Source organism: Scyliorhinus canicula, chromosome 6 (assembly GCF_902713615.1).
Source record: "Scyliorhinus canicula chromosome 6, sScyCan1.1, whole genome shotgun sequence".
NCBI classification, from domain to species: Eukaryota; Metazoa; Chordata; class Chondrichthyes; order Carcharhiniformes; family Scyliorhinidae; genus Scyliorhinus; species Scyliorhinus canicula.
In genome coordinates this window covers 100,682,536-100,699,600 of record NC_052151.1, presented here as the reverse complement: position 1 = coordinate 100,699,600, position 17,065 = coordinate 100,682,536, and the positions used below count along the sequence as shown (strand labels likewise).

Below are 17,065 nucleotides of genomic sequence, written 5' to 3'. Positions count from 1 at the left end.
GGTAGGCCTCTGCAAGTCCAGGCTTGTTGGTGGGGGCCGAATGTAATGCGACATGAATCCCAGATCCCGGTTGAGTCCGCATTCATGCGTGCGGAACTTAGCTATAAGTTTTTGCTCAGCAATTTTGCGTTGTCGCGTCTCCTGAAGGCCTCCTTGTAGAATGCTGACCCGGAGATCAGAGGCTGAATGTCCTTGACTGCTGAAGTGTTCCCCAACTGGAAGGGAACAGTCCTGCCTGTTGATAGTCGCACGATGCCCGTTTATTCGTTGTCGCAGTGTCTGCATGGTCTCGCCAATGTACCACGCTTCGGGACATCCTTTCCTGCAGCTTATGAGGTAGACTACATTGGTCGAGTCGCACGAGTATGCGCCGCGTACCTGGTGGGTGGTGTTTCCACGTGTAATGGTGGTGTCCATGTCGATGATCTGGCATGTCTTGCAGAGATTACCCTGGCAGGGTTTTGTGGTGTTGTGGTTGCTGTTCTGAAGGCTGGGTAATTTGCTGCAAACAATAGTTTGTTTGAGGTTGCGCGGTTGTTTGAAGGCCAGTAGTGGGGGTGTGGGGATGACCTTGGCAAGATGTCCATCCTCGCTGATGATGTGTTGGAGGCTGCGAAGAAGATGTCGTAGTTTCTCCGCCCCAGGAAAGTACTGGACGACGAAGGGTACTCTGTCAGTGGTGTCCCGTGTTTGTCTTCTGAGGAGGTCGGTGCGGTTTTTTTGCTGTGGCGCGGTGGAACTGTCGATCAATGAGTCGAGCGCCATATCCCGTTCGTACGAGGGCATCTTTCAGCATCTGTAGGTGTCTGTTGCGCTCCTCCTTGTCTGAGCAGATCCTGTGTATACGGAGGGCTTGTCCATAGGGGATGGCTTCTTTAATGTGTTTCGGGTGAAAGCTGGAGAAGTGGAGCATCGTGAGATTATCTGTGGGCTTGCGGTAAAGCGAGGTGCTGAGGTGACCGTCCTTGATGGAGACGAGTGTGTCCAAGAATGGAACTGAATTTGGAGAATAGTCCATGGTGAGTTCGATGGTGGGATGGAACTTATTGATGTCATCGTGTAGTCGTTTCAGTGATGTCTCGCCGTGGGTCCAAAGGAAAAAAATGTCATCGATGTATCTGGTGTATAGCATCGGTTGAAAGTCCTGTGTGGTGAGGAAGTCCTGTTCAAACTTGTGCATGAAGATGTTGGCATATTGAGGTGCAAATTTGGTCCCCATGGCTGTTCCGTGCGTCTGGATGAAGAATTTGTTGTCGAAGGTGAAGACGTTGTGGTCTAGAATGAAACGGATGAGTTGCAGAATTGCGTCTGGAGATTGGCAGTTGTCGGTGTTGAGGACTGAGGCTGTTGCAGCAATGCCGTCGTCATGGGGGATGCTGGTGTAGAGTGCCGAGACATCCATTGTGACGAGGAATGTTCCTGGTTCAACTGGTCCATGGGTGCTGAGTTTCTGTAGGAAGTCCGTCGTGTCGCGACAGAAGCTGGGTGTACCTTGTACGATGGGTTTCAAGATGCCCTCGATGTGGCCCGAGAGACAACAAATTCTTCATCCAGACGCACGGAACAGCCATGGGGACCAAATTTGCACCTCAATATGCCAACATCTTCATGCACAAGTTTGAACAGGACTTCCTCACCACACAGGACTTTCAACCGATGCTATACACCAGATACATCCTATAGAACCTATAGAACAGTACAGCACAGAACAGGCCCTTCGGCCCTCAATGTTGTGCCGAGCAATGATCACCCTACTTAAACCCATGTAACCCGTATACCCGTAACCCAACAATCCCCCCATTAACCTTACACTACGGGCAATTTAGCATGGCCAATCCACCTAACCTGCACATCTTTGGACTGTGGGAGGAAACCGGAGCACCCGGAGGAAACCCACGCACACACGGAGAGGACGTGCAGACTCCACACAGACAGTGACCCAGCCGGGAATCGAACCTGGGACCCTGGAGCTGTGAAGCATTGATGCTAACCACCATGCTACCGTGAGGCCCATTTGCTCACATCGATGACATTTTTTTCCTTTGGACCCACGGCGAGACATCACTGAAACGACTACACGATGACATCAATAAGTTCCATCCCACCATCGAACTCACCATGGACTATTCTCCAAATTCAGTTCCATTCTTGGACACACTCGTCTCCATCAAGGACGGTCACCTCAGCACCTCGCTTTACCGCAAGCCCACAGATAATCTCACGATGCTCCACTTCTCCAGCTTTCACCCGAAACACATTAAAGAAGCCATCCCCTATGGACAAGCCCTCCGTATACACAGGATCTGCTCAGACAAGGAGGAGCGCAACAGACACCTACAGATGCTGAAAGATGCCCTCGTACGAACGGGATATGGCGCTCGACTCATTGATCGACAGTTCCACCGCGCCACAGCAAAAAACCGCACCGACCTCCTCAGAAGACAAACACGGGACACCACTGACAGAGTACCCTTCGTCGTCCAGTACTTTCCTGGGGCGGAGAAACTACGACATCTTCTTCGCAGCCTCCAACACATCATCAGCGAGGATGGACATCTTGCCAAGGTCATCCCCACACCCCCACTACTGGCCTTCAAACAACCGCGCAACCTCAAACAAACCATTGTTTGCAGCAAATTACCCAGCCTTCAGAACAGCAACCACAACACCACAAAACCCTGCCAGGGTAATCTCTGCAAGACATGCCAGATCATCGACATGGACACCACCATTACACGTGGAAACACCACCCACCAGGTACGCGGCGCATACTCGTGCGACTCGACCAATGTAGTCTACCTCATAAGCTGCAGGAAAGGATGTCCCGAAGCGTGGTACATTGGCGAGACCATGCAGACACTGCGACAACGAATAAACGGGCATCGTGCGACTATCAACAGGCAGGACTGTTCCCTTCCAGTTGGGGAACACTTCAGCAGTCAAGGACATTCAGCCTCTGATCTCCGGGTCAGCATTCTACAAGGAGGCCTTCAGGAGACGCGACAACGCAAAATTGCTGAGCAAAAACTTATAGCTAAGTTCCGCACGCATGAATGCGGACTCAACCGGGATCTGGGATTCATGTCGCATTACATTCGGCCCCCACCAACAAGCCTGGACTTGCAGAGGCCTACCGACTGAACTGGCTTGGGACAATTCACACCTCTTTAACCTGGAGTTACCTCTCTCTCTGCATCTTTGATGATTTGATTGCCTGCAGGTGCTCGCATTCCGGGGCATCTCTGACTGTGTCTATATAAACATTTCTGGAACAAGCCTTTCCATTCACCTGAAGAAGGAGCCGTGCTCCGAAAGCTCGTGTTTGAAACAAACCTGTTGGACTTTAACCTGGTGTTGTAAGACTTCTTACTGTGCTCACCCCAGTCCAACGCCGGCATCTCCACATCATCAAAACTATGTGCAGTGGCATTATCGGAGCTGATGATTATAATGTACGATTGTGTAATGGTTTTTAATCATCATCTTTTGACTTTTACATCTCCCACCATTGTTTGTCCAGGTGGCAGTTCTTGGATATCCAAAAAGAGAAGTTGGGTTGCGATGAGAGGAGGAAAGGAGGAAAGTAAAGTAGTGCATGCTGACACCATTTACAGCTGGTAAATCAGAAGAGATTGTGGGATGAGGGCGAAGTGGGATATGAGAAGGGGTATTAAGTTGGAACCAGGCATCACCTTTATGTCTCAGCCCTGCTCTAGCCATGGTCTCAGCTACGGCCAATCTAATTATGGCAACTATCCTAGACTGAGGATGTACAGCCGCTTGAGTCCCTTGCCAGATAGCTGCTGCTGTCTCTGGCTATGCAAACTTTGTCCTGCAAGAGAGAGGGAAATGTATCAGCGAGTGTAATTAGATGTGTTTGACTGATGTGTCTGTCATTGTTGAAAAGCTAGCAATATTTGCAAGGTGTGAAACGTGGACCTCAGGCTTGTCAACGAATGAACGGGCATCGCACGACAATCACCAGGCAGGAATGTTCCCTTCCAGTCGGGAACACTTCAGCAGTCAAGTGCACTCAGCCTCTGATCTCCGGGTAAGCATTCTTCAGGACGCGCGACAAGGCAGAATCGGCGAGCAGAAACTTATAGCCAAGTTCCGCACACAGGAGTGCGGCTTCAACCGGGATCTGGGATTCATGTCGCATTATATTCATCCCCCAACATCTGGCCTGGGCTTGCAAAATCCTACCAACTGTCCTGGCTAGAGACAATTCACACCTCTTTAACCTGGGGTTACCCCTATCTTTGGATCTGTAAAGATTTAATTACCTGCAAATGCTCGCATTCTAAGCATTGTCTGGCATCTTTGAATTTGTCTATATATATGTTTCTGGAACCTACCTCTTCATTCACCTGAGGAAGGAGCAGTGCTCCGAAAGCTAGTGTTTGAAACAAACCTGTTGGACTTTAACCTGGTGTTGTAAGACTTCTTACTGTTCTCACCCCAGTCCAATGCTGGCATCTCCACATCATTGTCACATTGCAAAGTGTGTGAAGGTGAGTTTAAGCTGTGAATTTGAGGTGTGAATAGTGTTTGGTAGAGATTGTTGGCAAGTGATTGAAGTGGGTGTGGTGAATTGAGATATTTGAAGATAAATTCACTGAACCTGGCCACTTGTGTGAAGTCATTAAACTTCTTGCAGCACTGTTTGCATTGAACTGCTAGTCTATCTACTAACATTCTGTTCTAAACACCTGTCTGACGGACATCAAGACCTCCTAGTCACCAAAGAATTTAGTGCAATATCAGAAATCCTCTCCCTCTCCCATGCTGCATGTCATCTTCTCTATTATAAGCCAGACACTCTCCCCCAATTACTGCTTGTATCTGCTGCAAGCTGAATATGCCTTGCTGTTAATAAATGCAGTCTGGCTTTAAATAATGCAGCTAATTTTAGATGGTACTACAATATTGGGCCCCCTGCTGAGGGGCCTGCAGCCACACAACAACATGTTTAGTGCTGAGTGCACAGCACTATCATTAAAATGAACACCTAACACCGTTTGCACATTGCCGGTATTACTCTGAATGGCAACGGTTATATCACACATTGCGACACCTGTGTATGTTTTGGGGATTTAGCAAATTGTTGGCCCTTATTTTGTTCTATTGTTCTAGTAGCCAATGGAAGTGCTCTCTGTTCGAAATCCTCAAACTGCTGTCTAATGTTTTATGCATGAAAGCATTTTATAATTTACATTTTTCTGAATGCACATCAAGAAAAATTAATCAAAAATGTTACTTTAGGATATGTTAAATTATGGATAGACTCAAACGTTTTGGTCCTTTCTGCATATGGACAATGATGAGTTCATCCTGAAGTTGTGCTGAAGCAAGTTTAAAATGGGGTTGAGTAAGGTTGACAGGAGCTGGCTGAATTTTGTCATGGGGGTCAAGTCCTGCAGCGAGAACAAAGAACAATACAGCACAGGCCCTTCAGCCCTCCAAGCCTGCGCCGATCACATGTCCTATCGAGACCAATCGCCTGTATCCTGCTATACCCGTATGTTCATGTGCCTATCCAGATAAGTCTTAAAGGTCGCTAATGTATCTGCCTCAACCACCTCACTTGGCAGTGCATTCCAGGCCACCACCACCCTCTGTGTAGAAGAAAAACTTTCCCTGCACGTCTCCACTGAACCCCCCCCCCCCCCCCCCCCCCCCCCCCCCCCCACTCACCTTGAACTTGTGCCCCTTTGTAATTTTCAATTCCACCCTGGGAAAAAGCCTCTAACTGTTCACCCTATCAATACCCCTAATACTTTTATAAACTTCTACCAGGTCACCCCTCAGCCTCCATCTCTCTAGTGAGAACAATCCCAGTTCATTCAACCTCTTCTCATAGCTAATACTCTCCATCCCAGGCAACATACTGGTAAACCTTTTCTGTACTCTCTCCAAAGCCTGGCAGTGTGGTGACCAGAATTTGACGCAGTATTCCAAATGTGGTCTAACCAACGTTCTATATAAGTGTAACATAATTTTTGAGCTTTTATACTCGGTACCCCATCCTATGAAGGCAAGCATGCCATATGTTTCTTTACCACCAATTCCACCTGTGCTGCCACTTTTAAGAATCTATGGACCTGCATGCCCAGATCTCTCTGTGTCTCTATGCTCCTAATGGTTCTACCATTTATTTTATAGCTCCCACCTGAATTGGATCCACCAAAATGCGTCACCTCGCATTTGTCCGGGTTAAATTCCATCTGCCATTTCTCTGCCCAATTATACAGCCTATCTATATAATGTTGTATTCTATGACAATTTTCATCGCTATCCGCAACTCCTGCAATTTTAGTATCATCCGCAAACTTGCGAATCAGACCTGCTACGTTTTCTTCCAAGTTATTTGTATATGTTACAAAGAACAGAGGTCCTAGTACTGACCCCTGCAGTTACACCACTAGTTCCAGACCTCCATTCGGAAAAATAACCTTCCACTGTCTTCTATGGCCAAGCCAGTTCTGAATCCATCCAGCTTGTTCACCCCTGACCCCATGTGATTTAATTTTTTGCACCAGCCTGTCATGAGGAACCTTATCAAATGTTTTACTAAAGTCCATGGAGACAACATCCACAGCCCTTCCCTCGTCAATAATTTTTGTCACCTCAAAATACTCAATTAAATTAATGAGACATGACCTCCTTCGTCCAAAATGATGCTGTCTGTAGTCATACGACCATGATGTGGAGATGCCACTCAATACCGACAACTGCCAATCTCAAGACGCAATTCTGCAACTCATCCGTTTCATTCTGGATCACAACGTCTTCACCTTCGACAACAAGTTCATTATCCAGATGCATGGAACAGCCACGGGGACCAAATTCGCGCCTCAATATGCCAACATCTACATGCACAAGTTTGAACAAGACTTCCTCACCGCACAGGACCTTCAACCGACGTTATACACCAGATACATCGATGACATTTTTTTTCTTTGGACCCACGGCGAAGAATCACTGAAATGACTACACGATGACATCAATAGGTTCCATCCCACCATCAGACTCACCATGGACTACTCTCCAAAATCAGTTACATTCTTGGACACACTCGTCTCCATCAAGGACGGTCACCTCAGCACTTCGCTTTACCGCAAGCCCACGGATAACCTCACGATGCTCCACTTCTCCAGCTTCCACCCTAAACACATTAAAGAAGCCATCCCCTATGGACAAGCCCTCCGTATACACAGGATCTGCTCAGACGAGGAGGAGCGTAACAGACATCTACAGACGCTGAAAGTTGCCCTCGTACGAACGGGATATGGCGCTCGACTCATCGATTGACAGTTCCAACACGCCACAGCAAAAAACCGCATTGACTCCTCAGAAGACAAACACGGGTCACAACCGACAGAGTACCCTTCGTCGTCTAGTACTTTCCTGGAGCAGAGAAACTACGACATCTTCTTCGCAGCCTTCAACACATCATCGTGAAGATGAACATCTTGCCAAGGTCATCCCCACACCCCCACTACTTGCCTTCAAACAACCGTGCAACTTCAAACAAACCATTGTCTGCAGCAAACTACCCAGCCTTCAGAACAGCGACCACGACACCACATGAGCCTGCCATGGCAATCTCTGCAAGACATGCCAGATCATCGACATGGATACCACCATTACACGTGAGAACACCACCCACCAGGTACGAGGTACATACTCGTGTGACTCGACCAATGTAGTCTACCTCATACGCTGCAGGAAAGGATGTCCCGAAGCGTGGTACATTGGCAGACCATGCAGATGCTGCGACAACAAATGAACGGGCATCGTGCGACAATCACCAGGCAGGAATGTTCCCTTCCAGTCGGGGAACACTTCAGCAGTCAAGGGCATTTAGCCTCTGATCTCCGAGCAAGCGTTCTCCAAGGCGGCTTTCAGGACACGCAACAACGCAGAATTGCCGAGCAGAAACTTACAGCCAAGTTCCGCACACATGAGTGCGGCCTCAACCGGGACCTGGAATTCATGTCGCATTACATCCCCCCTCCTGGCTTGAGACAATTCACACCTCTTTAACCTAGGGTTACCCCTATCTCTGGATCTGTAAAGACTTGATTACCTGCAAATGCTCGCATTCCAAGCATTGTCTGGCATCTTTGAATTTGTCGATATATATGTTTCTGGAACATTCACCTGAGGAAGGAGCAGTGCTCCGAAAGCTAGTGTTTGAAACAAACCTTTGGACTTTAACCTGGTGCTGTAAGACTTCTTACTGTGCTGATAAGACCATGTCCAAATTTGCATGGATCCTATCTCTGAGAATCTTTTCCAACAATTTCACTATCACTGACGTCAAGCTCACTGGCCTATAATTACCCAGATTATCCTTGCAACCCTTTTTAAATAATGGTACAACATTGGTTATACTCCAAACCTCTGGGATCTCACCTGCGGCCAAAGAGGACACAAAGATTTCTGTTAGAGGGCCAGCGATTTAATCTCTTGTCTCCCTCAGTAATCTGGGATAGATGTCATCTGGCACTGGGATTTGTTTACCTTAATGCTTTTTAGCATACCTAACAGTTCCTGCCTCATAATAACAACCGGTTCTAAAGTATTTACACATCCCTCTGAGACACCACCAATCAACCTGTCCCTCTCCTTTGTGAATAGCGATGCAAAATACCCATTAAGGATCTCACCTACTTCCTTTGGTTCTACACATAATTTCCCTCCTTTGTCCTTGAGTGGACCAACTCTTTCTCTAGCTACCCTCTTGTTCCTAATATACGTATAAAATGCCTTTGGATTCTTCTTAGTCCTGTTTGCCAAGGATCTTTCAGGACACCTTTTTGTCCTCCTAACTCCCTGCTTCAGCTCTTTCTACTTTCCTTATATTCCTCAAGTGCTTCATCAGTTTTTAGTTGCCTGTACCTCACATGTGCATCTTTTTTCTTTTTGACAAGATTCTTAATTTCCCTGGTCATTCATGGTTCCTGAGCCCTGCACAATTGGAGCAAGACTTATTTATTCCTGTACTCCAGTTCCCTCGCAATAAAGGCCAACATGCCATTTGTCTTCCTGATTGCTTGCTCCATCTGCATGCTAACTTTCTGTATTCCTTGTATGAATGCACCCAAGTATTTTTGAACATCACTTTCTAAAACATATTCTGCTTTTCTTTTCTTCCGACCAAAGTGAATAACTTCACATTTCCCTACAGTATACTCCATCTGCCATCTTGTTACCCACTCGCTTAACCTGTCTGTCTCTCTTTGCAGCCTCTGTGTATCATCCCCACGGGTTACCTTTCCACCTAACTTGGTATCATCAGCAAACGTCGATAAATTAGCTTTGACAAAGCGTCATCCATACTCGAAACATTGATGTGTTGGGTAAGCTGGGTCTGCGAGGACTGCGTTTACTGTAGCAGTGAGAGCGACAGGCTTCCAACATTTGAAAAAATGCAACTCTATTTTATTGAACTCTTAACTATCATACATACTTTAACTGTGGGTTGACACTAAGCTGAGTTCACTGGAGACCTGAGGCTAACCTGACCAGACTATCCTACTACCACATGGTGTATGTTCTAGTTGTTGCTCACGGGCTCTGGCTGTCTCAGAGGCTGCATCCCAAGAGAGCAGGAAAACTAGTGCCCTCCAGCTTTATAGTGGTCGTGTCCTGGCTGGTGATTGGCTGCTGTGTTCTGTGTGTTCATTGGTCATCCTGTGTGTCAATCACTGCCAGTCTGTGCACCATCATATACTTGTGTGTATATTATGACATCTGCCCCTTTTTTTTTAGTTTAAAAAAAATGTGTGTAGGTCAATAAATAGAGATTGTGTGTGTAGAAGCCTGACTGTATACAAAAGGCGGAATTCTCCGCCAGCTCCAAAATCGCAGAGGCCGTCGTGAACTCGGCCGAGGTTCATGACAGCCTCGGGGCCCGCTCCCTGCACCTAATTCACCCCCACCCGGGGGGCTAATAGTGGGCCCCCATCGTTCTCGGCCGCGACCTCGGCCGCCAGAAGACATCACCGCGCAGACGGCACGAACCCCCGCACATGCGCGTTGCCGTCTTTCTCCACCGCCGCCCGGCAAGACGTGGCGGCTTAATCTTGCCGGGCGGCGGAGGGGAAAGAGTGCGTCCGTTTTCAACGCTGGCCCGACGATTGGTGGGCACCGATCGCGGGCTTGTCCCCTCCGGAGCACAGTCCCGGTGCTCCCGTCCAAATCGGGCCCCTAGATGCCCCAAACGGGCATCTGGCGCCCGTCACACGAATGCCGCGACCAGGTGTGGTTGCTGCCGTGGTGAAACGGGTGTGAAGGGTCGGCCGCTCGGCCTATCGGGCTCGGAGAATGGCCCTTCGCCGGCAGTACAAAAACGGCGAGCGCCGATTTTTCCGAGAGGGGGGGAGAATCACTGGGGGCACCAGGGGGGACGTAAAAAATGTCGGGAGGCCCTCCCGCGATTCTCCCAGGCCGCGTGGGGAGCGGAGAATTCCGCCCAAAGTATGTGAGCGTATTTACGTGTGTAGGAGCCTGACTATATACAAAGTATGTGAACGTATTTACATGGGAAGGTGTCTAGTGCAGATAGAGGGCAGACAACAAATTAGGAAGAAACAATATGTACAGATGTGTAAACGGATCACAAGGTAATGCAGTATTCAGTGTATAAATTTAGTCTCTGTGGCGGGCGACGAATTCTGGTTGACCGCCTCAAGGGTGGGTCAGGGGCCGCCTACACTGGAACGGGTGGAGCTGCCTCCAATATAGAGGTCAGTAAAAGAACTGGCAGATCGGTGGCCTCGTAGAAGGGAGCGTCCTCAGGAACCGGCAGGCGAGGCAGTACATCACGTTCAGGTGGCGAGCGTAGAAGTAGCCGCAGTGCCTGCCTATTACGCCGAAGAAAGGAGCCAAAGTGCCTGAGAACAAGGACAGACCAGCCACCGTCAGGTAGCTGAACATGAACCCGGTCAGCAGGGACCAGAGCAGGGAGATCTGTGGCGTGGGCGTCATACGCCGACTTGCATTGGGCCCGAGACTGTTGCATCCTTTGCAGGACAGGAAAATGATCAAGGTCTGGGATGTGGATAGCCGGCTCCGTCGTCTGTAGTGTGCGGTTCATTAGCAGCTGTGCTGGTGACAGGCCAGCGGACAAAGGAGTCGCCTGTCGGCTAACAGCGCCAGGTTAAAACCCGAACCTGAGTCAGCAGCTTTGCACAACAGTCTTTTAACAATGTGGACCCCCTTTTCAGCTTTCCCATTTGACTGGGGGTAGTGGGGGCTTGAAGTGACGTGCGTAAAATTGTACTGCCGGACAAAATCCGTCCACTCCTGACTGAAGAAGCACGGGCCATTATCAGTCATGACTGTAAGTGGAATGCCATGACGGGCAAAGGTCTCTTTGCACGCCTTGATGACTGTTGCTGATGTGAGATCAGTCAGTCTGACCACCTCGGGCTAGTTAGAAAAATAGTCCATGAGGAGGACGTAGTCTCGGCCCTTTGCATGAAAGAGGTCAATACCAACCTTGGTCCATGGGGAGGACACCAGTTCATGCGGCTGCAAAGTGTCTTTCGGCTGAGCCGGCTGGAACCTTTGACACGTTGGGCAATTGAGGACCGTGTTGGCGATATCTTGGCTGATGCCTGGCCAATATACTGCCTCTCGGGCTCGATGGCGACACTTTTCGACCCCCAGGTGACCTTCGTGGATTTGGCCGAGGACCAGCTCTCGCATGCTCTGTGGGATTAGTATCCGGTCCAGTTTCATTAGTATGCCCTCCACTACCGCCAGGTCGTCCTTTACATTATAGAACTGTGGGCACTGCCCCTTTTGCCAACCATCCGTGAGATGGCGCATGACCCGCTGGAGTAAAGGATCCCTGGCTGTTTCCTGATGAATCTGCACGACCCTTTCATCAGTGGCCGGAAAGTTGGATGCACAAAACTTCACATGAGCGTCTATCTGACAGACAAGGTCCGACTGCTCGCACGGCGTGGTGATGGATCTAGAGAGTGCGTCGGCCACAATGAGCTCCTTGCCCGGGGTGTAGACCAGGTCAAAATCGTAGCGGCGGAGTTTGAGGAGGATACATTGTAGCCGTGGCGTCATATCATTGAGGTCTTTTTGGATGATGTGAACCAATGGCCTGTAGTCCGTCTTGACCATGAATTTGGGGAGTCCATACACGTAATCATGGAATATGTCAATCCCTGTGAGGAGGCCCAGGCATTCTTTTTCAATCTGAGCATATTGTTGCTCAGTAGGTGTCATGGCTCTAGATACATATGCGACTGGGGCCCAGGAGGAGGATTCGTCCCAATGCCAGCCTGGCTCGCTTCGGTGGAGATCTTCGTCTCCTTGGCAGGGTCGAAAAACGCCAGTACCAGGGCCTTGGTGAGTTTCGCCCTGAGCTCACGCCACTCTCGCTCATGAGCGGGGAGCCACTGGAAGTCGGTAGTTTTTTTAACAAGATGGCGGAGAGTTGTGGTGTGTAATGCAAGGTTGGGGATAAACTTCCCAAGGAAGTTGACCATCCCTCGGAAGTGGAGGACCGCCTTCTTGTCCTCCGGGGTCTTCATGGCATTGATCGCCGACACCTTGTCTGCATCTGGCTGCACACCGAACTGCGAAATATGGTCGCCAAGGAACTTTATTTCTGCTTGACCGAATGAGCATTTGGCTCTGTTGAGTCGGAGGCCATGCTTGTGGATCCTATGGAACACTCGTTTGAGGCGATCGATGTGCTCCTGGGGAGTTGTGGACCAGACAATGATATCATCGACGTACACTCGCACCCCCTCGATTCCCTCCATCATTTGCTCCATTATTCGGTGGAACAACTCCGAGGCGGAGATGTTGCCAAAGGGCATCCGGTTGAAACAATAACGACCAAACGGGGTGTTAAATGTGCACAGCTTTCGACTGGACGCGTCCATCTGTATTTGCCAAAACCCCTTGGAGGCATCCAGCTTCGTGAAAAACTTGGCGTGAGCCATTTCGCTGGTGAACTCTTCTCATTTAGGTATAGGGTAGTGTTCCCTCATGATGTTATGGTTCAAATCTTTGGGGTCGATACAAATGCGAAGTTCCCCAGACGGTTTTTTGACACAAACCATGGAACTAACCCAGTCCATGGATTCCGTGACCTTAGAGATGTTGCCCTGGTCCTGGAGGTCTTGCAGTTGCTGCTTGAGGCGGTCCTTAAGGGGTGCCGGCACCCGACGCGTGCATGAGCCACAGGTGTGGCATTTGGTTTCAGTAGTATCTTGTATCGGTAGGAGAGTGTGCCCATACCTTCGAAGACGCTGTGGTATTGTGCTATGATGTCATCTAATTGGATTTGGAAGTTGACATCTGGCGATGCCGTTGCCTCAGAGGGCGACATGGTGTGAACCCACTGCACAAGATTCAAGATTTTGCAGGCCTGAGCAACGAGCACGGAATGTCTGTTGGTTCCTACAATTTCAAAACGCAGGGTTGCTTTTGAAGAACGATGGGATACCGCAAGCTGGCATGAGCCACTGGCAGCAATGGCATTGCCATTGTAGTCGAGGAGCTGGCAGGCCGGTGGAAGAATGCCCGGCTTGTCGCGGATGGCATCAAGGTCAGACTTTGAAATGAGGTTCTCTGAAGCTCCTAAGTCCAGCCTGAAGCATATGTGAGCCTTGTTGACCGTAAGGGTGGCGCACCACTAGTCGTCCGGATCAATGCTCATCACTGGGAGTTGTTTCACCTATTTGGCGGAAAGCATTGTATGCTTGGTGATGATGCCCACGAGAGCTTTGAATGCTACGTGTTCCAGCAGAGGCTTCAGGATAAGGATGAACCTTTTCAGTCCTTCTTAACCCATCTCCGTATCCTCGCGCAATCCTGCAACTACGGCTACATGGGCATGTGAGGCCCTCGGTGTCGGGACCTGGAACCATGTCGGAGTCGGAGTCTGTAACGGGTTGCTGTACTGACTGGACATTCCTGCGCTGCGGCTGGGATCGCTGTATGTTGGGCAGTTAAGCAGATCTGCACAGGGCTGCATAGTGGCCAAGCTTGCCACACTGGAGATAGCGTAGAGATTTTGCGGGACATTGCCGCTCTAAATGGGCGGAGCCACAGTTGTTGCACGTCATGGCGCCGACGTCAGGTCGCTCCGTTGTTGGCCTCTCCGTCCCTTGGTCGTTGCGCGCATGCGCAGGAGCCCGGGAAAAGCACGCAAAATGGCCGCCCTCATCCAGACTCAAGCCCTGGAACTGTTTTACGGCCTGCACCTGCTCCGCATCGTGGGGGCCTTGCCGCGCCGTCTCTGCCACCTTGATATGGGAGTACCGGTTAGTAGCGTGCTCGTGTAGGACGCAGGTTATTTATTCTGTATGAGATTTCTATTTGTTCTTTTTTTAATATAACTTTAGAGTGCTCAATTCATTTTTTACAATTAAGGAGCAATTTAGCATAGCCAATCCACCTACCCTGAACATCTTTGGATTGTGGGGACGAAACCCATGCAAACACGGGGAGAATGTGTAAACTCCACACGGACAGTGACCCAGAGCCTTGATCAAACCTGAGACCTTGGTGCTGTGAGGCAGCAGTGCTAACCACTGTGCCACTGTGCTGCCCTTCTGTCTGTTCTTACTCTGTGATGGTTCGTGTTTAATGTTAATATAACTGGCTTCATAAAGATATTTTTAAAAAAGCTCCCTAGGCCACCCCCCCCCCCCCCCCAAAAGAATACAACCTTAATTTACAAAGGCTGACCTCCACTTCCCATTCATTCCCCACTTGTTACTTGTTCTGAGAAGTGGACAGGCAGTATGCCAGTGAGATAAAACACAGAAAATGCTGGATAAACTCAGCGGGTCTGGCAGCATCTGTGGAGAGTGAAACAGAGTTAATGTTTGAAGTCCATATGACTCTTCTACAGCTCTGTAATTCTGTACTGGAATAATTTCTAACTCAGTTAACACTTATCTGTCCAGCGTTAAGATTAGTGTACTCGAACTTCCCTTTTTTTTTAAAATAATTTTTATTGAATTTTTCAAAATACAAACATTTTAACCCCCCCTACATTTACATTTAAATTATAACAAAACAAAGTCAAACCCCCCTACTTAACAAGAAAAAGAAAAAAAGTCCCCCCCCCCCCCCCTACTCGCGCGTCCGCCCCACCCCCCCCCCCCCCCCCACCCCTCCCGCCGGCGAACCGACAGTCAGACCAACTTATCATTTCTAGCAGCGTCCTCGGGCAGGCCTTGCCCGTGCCACCACCGCTACCGTACTTCCTTCGTCTTTGTCCCCCCTCCCCCCCCCCCCCCCTCCTCCCCGCCCTCCCCTCCCCTCCCGGGTTGCTGCTGTCACGGCCTCAGTTTCTATCTCTGATCCAAGAGGTCTAGGAAGGGTTGCCATCGCCTGGAAAACCCCTGCACCGACCCTCTCAGGGCGAATTTGATCCTTTCCAATTGGATGAAGTTTGCCATGTCGTTTAACCAGGTGTTAACACTCGGAGGCCTTTCGTCCCTCCGCTGAATCAGGATCCTCCTCCGAGCCACCAAGGACGCAAAGGCTAATATTCCAGCCTCCCTCGCCTCCTGTACCCCCGGTTCCACCCCAACCCCGAAGATCGCAAGTCCCCATCCTGGCTTGACCCTGGACCCCACCACTCTCGACACCGTCCCTGCCACCCCCTTCCAGAACTCCTCCAGTGCCGGACATGCCCAAAACATATGTGCATGATTCGCAGGGCTTCCCGAACATCTAATACACCTGTCTTCACCCCCGAAAAACCGACTCATCCTTGTCCCCGTCATGTGGGCTCTATGCAGTACCTTAAATTGAATGAGACTTAGTCTCGCACATGACGACGACGAGTTGACCCTCTCCAGGGCGTCTGCCCATGTCCCGTCCTCTATCTGTTCCCCCAGCTCTAACTCCCACTTATCTTTCAGCTCCTCTACTGGTACCTCCTCCACCTCCTGCATAATCTTATAGATGTCCGAGATCTTCCCCTCCCCGACCCAGACCCCTGATAGCACCCTATCACTCACCCCCCTGTCGGGGCGAACTTCCCTTTTAATGACTGTTTGTTTTGTGGTAGATTCAGGACAGACTCTGAAGGAAAATTGAAGGCCTCGCACTGAATCACATTGGTCAAAGATCCATTCCAATTCTTTTTGCCTGAGTGTTGGGTGCTGTAGCTCTGAACACAGCAAATGTTGCCAAGCGGCTGTGGTACTGAAGACTTGTGCTCCAGATATGGTCACACTTCTAGCCAAGCTGTCCCAGAACAGCAGAAACCTGATAAAGTGGAAAATTGCCCAGGCATGTCACATCGACAGATGTCAGGACAAATCCAACCCAGCCAATTACCTGCTCTCAATCATCTCCAGAGTGATGGAAATAATTGACTCTGTACAGACAGTGACCCAAGCCGGGAATCGAATCTGGGAACCTGGCGCTGTGAAGCAACTGTGTCACATTTGCTGAGGTTAAGGCGATTGGTCTGCCTCTTGGCCCATCGGATGGATACACCTTGGTAATTTGCATCATTGTTTGTGTCTCTTCACAACTTGCAATATGACTGACTTCAATAGATTGAGCATCTGGAGAGACATTTGCATTGATTCACCAATTTTACACTGTTACTCAACATCAAAATTACTCCGAGAGAAAGCGTGGTGAGAAACACTTCCCATTGTATCATTGTTATCAATCATTATTGAATGCACACTGTGCTCTATACATAACAATCTTGGAGTTGTGTCTGGAAGAAGCTGATCAATGCCTGTGTGATCTGAATTAGGCATTTTTTTTTTAATAAACAATTTTATTGAGGTAGTTTTTGGCTTTATAAACAGTTACAGACATCATCAGAAAGGAAGCAAAAAAGGCAAAAATGTGCAAACATCCACGTACTTTCAATACTTCCATCGTAACATATTGCACAAGCCCGCTCCCCTCCCACCGGTACTACCCGCCATATTTTCCCTCCTACTCTAATCTACCCCCTCCCCCCACCCCCCTGCTGACGCTCACTCTCCCGCAAAGAAGTCAATAAATGGTTGCCACCTCCGGGTGAACCCCTGCACAG

At 49.3% G+C, this 17,065-nt stretch overlaps 1 long non-coding RNA gene across 1 annotated transcript in view; it reads left to right on the top strand.

Annotated features, from left to right (window-relative positions):
* Window positions 1–16,771, top strand: part of LOC119967344 — a 131,323-nt gene extending 114,552 nt beyond the window's left edge. The window contains exon 4 of the long non-coding RNA XR_005460964.1: window positions 16,073–16,771. This is a non-coding gene — a long non-coding RNA (uncharacterized LOC119967344). The remainder of the gene's footprint in view (window positions 1–16,072) is intronic.
* Window positions 16,772–17,065: the final 294 nt, after the last annotated feature.